We start from the raw sequence: 7,647 nt of genomic DNA on the forward strand, positions 1-7,647 counted from the left end.
TAAATACAAGTTCAATATGTGGTCTGATCAAATACATATAGCCGACGTGATACTTTGGATTAGACCAGTGTTTAACGAGGGCTGTCCAGTCTTCATCTGTAATATATTCCACTGGAGATGTTTGGGCGATTTCATTGTTAGCCTTGCCTTCAAAGTGAGATTTTCTAAGGTGGTACCGATACTGTCGCAGAGCAGACTGAAAAACATGAGTGCATGCTTGTCTAGTTGCATCATCTTTCGGATCCAACTTGAACCTCATCTGTTGAAAAAAGAATGTGAGTCTTATTAGGAGGAAGGTAGAAAGTATGGGACAGAGCAAAACAATATTACTAATTGCGATGAATAACATTACTTACGGATAAATGGTCAAGGAAGGTGTTAAACTGGGTATTGTCTTTCTCATTCCTGTACTGGATCCACGTTGGGAGGATACATGCATGACACCTAACGACAACGGCTGCCTCTGATACTAACTTGGCTGACTCTGTAGCATCACGTGGCCTTTTTAAACCTGCCTCAAAATGGATCTCCATTCTTCCTCCTTTAGATTTTGTTAATCTGTCAAGCATTATCCCTGATATCTCTTTCCGCTTGCGCCGTGGTGCTAGTTCAACAACGAATATGGAAAGTGTTAGTGTACATCAAACTGTGAGAGTACATATAAAGGAGCATGCAACTGCAACTTGACTCGGTCAGGTACAGTCTTGGTGTTGATGCTCATGAGGTTCATCTGATCTTGCCAAGTCCTATTGTGTTAGCAGTGCTTTGGAAGTAGTGTTAGGTGTGAAGGCAGCTTGGGAACTGGCCTGTTCCGGAGGAAATGAACGAGTAACTGGTTGAGATGCTGGTACAGTTGAAGCGGATGCTACATCTGGTGGAGCAGGTGATACTGTGTTTGTAGATTTAGCCGGTGGACTTGTACCTTCTACTACACTATAAGTACCAGCAGAATCTCGACGGCAGAACCTTTTCCGTTTCACCCGACGAGTAACAGCACTCCCTACTATATTATTTTCCTTGCTCTTTTTTGATTTTGCCATGTCAAGCTGTACCCACAACACAAAAGAATAAAATCACTCTTCAGAACTCATTGATGCATGATACAGACAAGCAATACTTTGATGTAAGACAACCGTATGAGGATGGAATATGTAAGAAAAAACAGGACAGCATGACATATTCACAGCTACGATGTGCAAACTAAGCAAAAGGATTTTCAAGAAAATAGAAGTAATGCAAGCTAGACACCATATGAAAGACGCAACGAATATTACTCTACCAAGTTAAAAGTGTCTTGTCATAAGTGGCAATTCAAAAAATTAGAAGCAGTACAACATAGAAATCAATGCAAGATGCAACCACTATCAAACTGCCATGTTTAAAGCGTCCAATCATGAGTGACTGATGCGGGATACACAACAACAGTACTTTGATGTAAGAACATGGTATGATAGATAGATGCAGTGTATTCTAGACACAGAAAGCCATGTCATATGCACATGTATAACGTATAAACTCAGCAGGTGCAATTTAATCAAAGTCGAAGAAATACAGGCTAGACAACATATGCAACATGAAACAAATTATCACACTGTCAACTTAGAGCAAGCACCTGCGATGGTGGAGTACGGGAGATGAACTCATCATGTAGACTTGGGACTTCAACTTCATTAGCAGTAGCAGTGGCAAATCTAGAGAGTCTCTGTTTGCATCGGTGCGGAGGACCACCAACATCCCCTAACTTACTCTTTTCCTTCCTATTTTCTGATATTGCCTTATGAAGTCAAAACCACAAGAAGATGAATAAAATTAGCTCTGCATAACTGGTTGATGCATGATACAGACGAACACTACTTTGATGTAAGGCAAGCACAGGAAAGGAGGATGGAATATATACAAAAAAAGATAGCGTTTCATATTCACACGTACGATAGGAGGATGGAATATGTATGAAAAAACAGTAAGCGGAAGGCATTTCAACAAAATTAGAAGAAATGAAAGCTAGGCACCACATGAACATGCAACCAATATCACTCTATCAGGTAAAAAGTGTCTCGTCGTAAGAGCCATTTCAAGAAATTAGAAGTAGTACAAGCTAGAAGACAATGCAAGATGCAACCTACATCACAGTCCCAAGTTAAATGTGTCTTATGGGTAAGTGATCGTTGCAGGTATAAGTTGTAAGCTACGCAGATGCAATTCAACATAATCAGAAGCAATACAAACTAGATATCATACGGAAAACGCAACCATGTATAACAGTTCCATGTAAGAGCAAGCACCTGTGATGGTGGAGTAGGGGAGATGTGCTCATCATGTACACGTATGTTCTAGAAACAGGAACACGTGTCATATTCACAAGCATTATGTGTAAAGTAAGCAGATGCAATTCAAGTTAGAAGCAATACAAGCTAGACATCATACGCAACATGCAACCACATATAATAGTGTCAAGTTAGAGCAAGCACCTGTGATGGTGGAGTAGGGGAGATGTGCTCATCACCTACACAACTACGTTGACTGTCCAGCCTTGTGTTGTCTTGCGAATCTTGTTGGGAGGATGGCGGAGTAGAATCTGTAGAGACCCCCTGTTTGAGTTGCTCCGAAGGACCACCATCATCCTCTGCCGGACTAATTTCCTTCAGCTGTAATGATTTTGCATTGTGAAGTCAAACCGATAAGAAAAAGGAATAAAATTCGCTCTTCAGAACTCATTCATGCATGATACTGATGAACACTACTTGGATGAAAGGCAAACACATGATGCGAGGATGGAATATGTATGAAAAACAGGATGGTGTGACATATTCACACCTATGATGTGGTAACTAAGCAGAAGGCATTTCAACAAATTAGAAGCACTGCAAGCTAGACACCATATGAAAGATGCAACCAATATCACTCTGCCAAGTTCAAACTGTATGTCGTTTCAACAAATTAGAAGCAGTACATGCTAGAAATCATATGCAAGACACAACCAATATCACAGTGGAGAGTTAAAGGTGCCTTATCATAAGTGACTGATGTGGGATATGCAAGAATAGTAGTCTGATGTAGAAACAGGAACACATGTCATATTCAGAGCCATTATGTGTAAAGTAAGCAGATGCAATTCAAAAAAGTTAGAAGCAATGCAAGCTAGACATCATACGCAACATGCAACCACATATGATAGTGCCAAGTTAGAGCAAGCACCTGTGATGGTGGAGTAGGGGAGATGTGCTCATCATCTACACAACTACGTTGACTGTCTAGCCTTGTGTTGTCTTGCGAATCTTGTTGGGAGGATGGCGGAGTAGAATCTATAGAGAACCTCCGTTTCAGTTGCTCGGAAGGACCACCATCATCCAATGCCTTGCCAGTTTCCTTCAGCTTTATTGATTTTGCATTGTGAGGTCATACCGACAAGAAAAAGGAATATCATTCGCTCTTCAGAACTCATTCATGCATGATACTGACGAACACTACTCTGATGAAAGGCAAAGTCATGATACGACGATGGAGTATGTACGAAAAAATGGACGGCTTGACATATTCACACCTATGATGTGGTAAATAAGCAGAAGGCACTTCAACAAATTAGAAACAATGCAAGACACCATATGGAAGGTGCAACCAATATCACTCTGCCAAGTTAAAATTGCCTCGTCATAGGTGGCGTTCATCAAACTAGAAGCAATACATGCTAGAAATCATATTCAAGACGCAAACCAATATCACACTGCCAACTTAAAGGTGTCCCATCATAAGTGACTGATGCAGGATACACAAGAAGAGTAGTTTCATGTAAGAATATGGTGTGATAGACAGATATAGTATGTACTAAAATCAGGAAAGCATGTCATATTCACATGTATCATGTGTAAGCTAAGCAGATGCAATTTACACTAATTAGGAGCAATACAAGCTAGACACCATATGCAACATGCGACCAGATATCACACTGCCAAGTTAGAGCAAGCACCTTGGATGGTGGAGTAGGGGAGCAGAGACTTGGACCTTGTAATGCACTATTAGTACAAGGAGAATCGGTACAGATGCTCCGTTTACGTTGCTGTAGAGGACCACCATCATCTTCTTCCTTACTATTTTCCTTCCTCTTTCTTGATTTTGCCTTGTCAAGTCAAACCCACAAGAAAAAGGAATAAAATTTGCTCTTCAGAACTCATAGATGCATGATACTGACGAACACTACTTTCATGTAAGATGAACACTACATATCACACTACCAAGTAAGAGCAAGCACCTGCGATGGTGGTGTGGAGGAATTGCGGTGATCAACTAGAGAGCTACGTTGACTATCTTCATTTAGCCTTGCTGTTTCTTGACAATCATGTGGGGAGGATGACACTGCACTCTTTAAACGAGTATGGCGTCTCACAGAAACCCACCCGGGTGACTGTCTCATCATAAGTGATTGATGAGGGATACAAAAGAGCATTAGTTTGATGTACGAACATGGTTAATAGACATATGTAGTATGTATCAAAAACAGGAAGGCATGTCGTTATCAAAGGTATAATGTGTAAAGTAAGCAGATGCAATTTAACCAAATTGGAAGCAATACAAGCTAGACACCATATGCAACATGCAACCACATTTGACAGCGCGAAGTTAAAGCAAGCACCTGGGATGGCTGTGTGTGGCAATTGAGATCATCAACTGCAGAGCTAAGTTTACTGTCTCTAACTGCTGACACTGCACCCGTTAGAGCGCTGGAACGCTTAGTGCTTATCTTTGAATTACACTGGAGCGACTTCTGTCTTTTCTTTTCTGCATTCATCAACACTGTGTTAGAGTCTGAAATACCCATGCATAAAAAACAATAGTGTGAGTATGGGTGAAGTGTGTGCACAATTAGTATAGTGTAAAGGTAGCAGATAGCAGGTCGGTGAGAAATAAATAACGGGAGATATATGATAGCTCTAAAACATGCATGGCACACTAAATTACTACAAGATTCTATGAAAATAACAGTCGACTGAAAGCAAATAGGTCAGTCCATTTTTTCTGCACCGTCCAATGTACAAAGAACGGGTAGATCGCCTTCATCTACCTCCAGCGAGTCAGTGTTGGCGATCTTTCTCGAAACGCCAGCGACCACCGGCCCAGTATTCCTCCCCTGCCTGCGCCCTCCCCTCGACCTCACCGCACCGCCGTGCTTGGCACCGCCCCTGGCCATCCATTCAAGCCCCGCCGACCTCCAGATCGGGCGCAAGCAGCTCCTGCGTGCCACACCCCTATGATAGACACCGATGCACCGCTTCCCCGGGGAACATGCGGACTAGGTGCTCCGCGCGCTTAAGCGGGTGCTGCTTCTTTTAATTGCGGTTTGACTGACCCTGAATTGAAATCCAGGCGGGCTACTGACCTCTAGCAAAGGTGAAATAGTAAAAGGGAGGAAACCTTGTGCATTTAGTATCACGAAGAAGATGCAGTAAGAAGCGCTCAACTAGTTTCTTTCGTGGGATGAATACGGTGTGAGCGGAGACATAAGATTTGCACGAATAAGGGAAGAGTAGTACATCTTTCTACTGGCAGTGTTGTATCCTCCTTTTGTTTTTCCGACGATCTTCTTGTTGTTCGCCGGAAACCAGAAGTTGTGGAAGACGGTGCATCCTTGGACGAACCCATGGCCAAGTTGTTGAGTGTGGTGCGGTGGCTGTCTATCGGCGGCGGGGAAGCAGATCCGAGGCGGCAAACGACGGCGTAGCGGGAACAGCTCCGGTGCGGTGGACGGTTGCGACAATGGAGCTGCAGCAGTGAGGCGTAGGACAGCGTGGTCGGAGTGGTTCTGATACGGCGTACGTCGGCGTCGGCGTCATGGAGGCAGCTCTACCTCGGCTTCAGCTGCTAAGTCCTTGAGGGCGTTGCGGTTGCGGTTGTGTTGGACGACGACGTCGGGGTACCGGCTCCGGCGTGATGGAGGAGGGCGGCGGTGGATTGGCCGCTATGGGGTGGAGGACGGAGGAGGCTGGGGTTTCGCGGCTGGTGGAGAGGGTGTTTTCGCGCCCACAGAGTATGAATGGGGAAACGGAGGGAGGCGGGGAACTAAGGGGGAATAATGTTTCGGTTTGATACGCGCTTGTTTGAAATTTGGGGAAAGTTACAAACTTTCCCCCCATCTAAAATTTCGGACATATTGTGGGTTGGGGGTAGGACAGTCATGTCAGGTGTCCCAAATGTGGGCAGGATAGATTTTGGCCGAGCGCATGGGTAGGCGCCCGCGGCATATGAATGCTTCTCTGGCGTCTTGGTGAAGTTACAAACCTACCCCGGTTTAGACCTTTGGACATCGGGCCGTTAGGCTACACGGGCCAGACTCATGACAGTAATTTCCTACCACCAAAACATTAGTCTCGCGCGGTTTCGGGTGACCAGAGGCCTATTTGGCGCTTCGTTCAATATTTGGGAGCAGAAGCATTTAACGTTTTCGGTTCTCTTGAATTGAACTTTCAGGATTTGTCAAACTTCACAAATCTTTACTCTTGAAAATCCTAAAGCTACGATTATTTTGGAATGGAGGGGGTACATTTAAATATACATTGTACACGAGTACATATTAAAAAATATGCAACTTACCTCAGTTCATGCATGGTTCCAGATATAATCTCCTTGGTTGCAAAAAAAGTTAGATATGCGTATGAATATAAATAGCATGTTCAAACTCACAACAAAGATTGATGCCCCCTTTTACATCTGATTTACAAATGCCATTATCTCGGGTTCAAATAGATGAATGCACTTCCTATGAATTTGAATCTTCGAAACCCCCTTTATGTTGAATTCGACATGTATTCTATTTCGTAGCTAGCAATTTGGAATGTATCCATGCAAGTGACAAATGTATAAAGTGCTTCACACTAACAACATGGAGTGCACTAATTAATGTTTATATATGAATTGCAAAAGCATCCATTGCCTGTATTTCAAACCGCTCTCACTCTATGGATCAATAATATGAAATAAACACATGCACATGCTAGAATTCAATTGCAGTTGAAGAAAGAGCCTACTCCTGGTACTGTATATTAGTGATAGGGGTGTGTACAAAGTGCACGTGAATACCAGGCATTGTGCGTGTGTGTATACTATCGACGAACTAGCCCCCAAGCTTGTATAACATACTAAGGGCCTAGGGTTACAAATCATATATAGTCGGCTTATCACCAGTGGGGATAGAGTCCTCCGCGACTCTGGTAGCTTCGTGTTGTACGCCGAGTCCTCCACATGGGTCTTCGTATAACACGTCTCGGTCCAACCTATATGTGGCGCAGGATGGAACCAACCCAACAGTCTTCATGTTGACCCACCACAACTAGAAATGATGTGCCCACCACACCACACACGCAATCGGCCACTAAGAAAATAAGCATATACAATAGTACAACGGTATCTAGCTCACGATACGTCTCCATATTTTGTTGATGACACTAACAGACTTTGCATTTGATGCGTGCTCCGTATTTTGTTGACGACACTTACGGTCATTGTATTTGAAGCGAAAGCACGATATGGTCACTGGACTTTAGAATAAGCTCATCACGGTCACCACATACATTTTGTCGTGCTAACCAACATGTGGTTGGATGGTTAGAGGACAGTGGTTTCTCGAGCCCACCAAGGTTAAAGTCCCGGTGCTCACAT

Source organism: Triticum dicoccoides, chromosome 7A (assembly GCF_002162155.2).
Source record: "Triticum dicoccoides isolate Atlit2015 ecotype Zavitan chromosome 7A, WEW_v2.0, whole genome shotgun sequence".
NCBI classification, from domain to species: Eukaryota; Viridiplantae; Streptophyta; class Magnoliopsida; order Poales; family Poaceae; genus Triticum; species Triticum dicoccoides.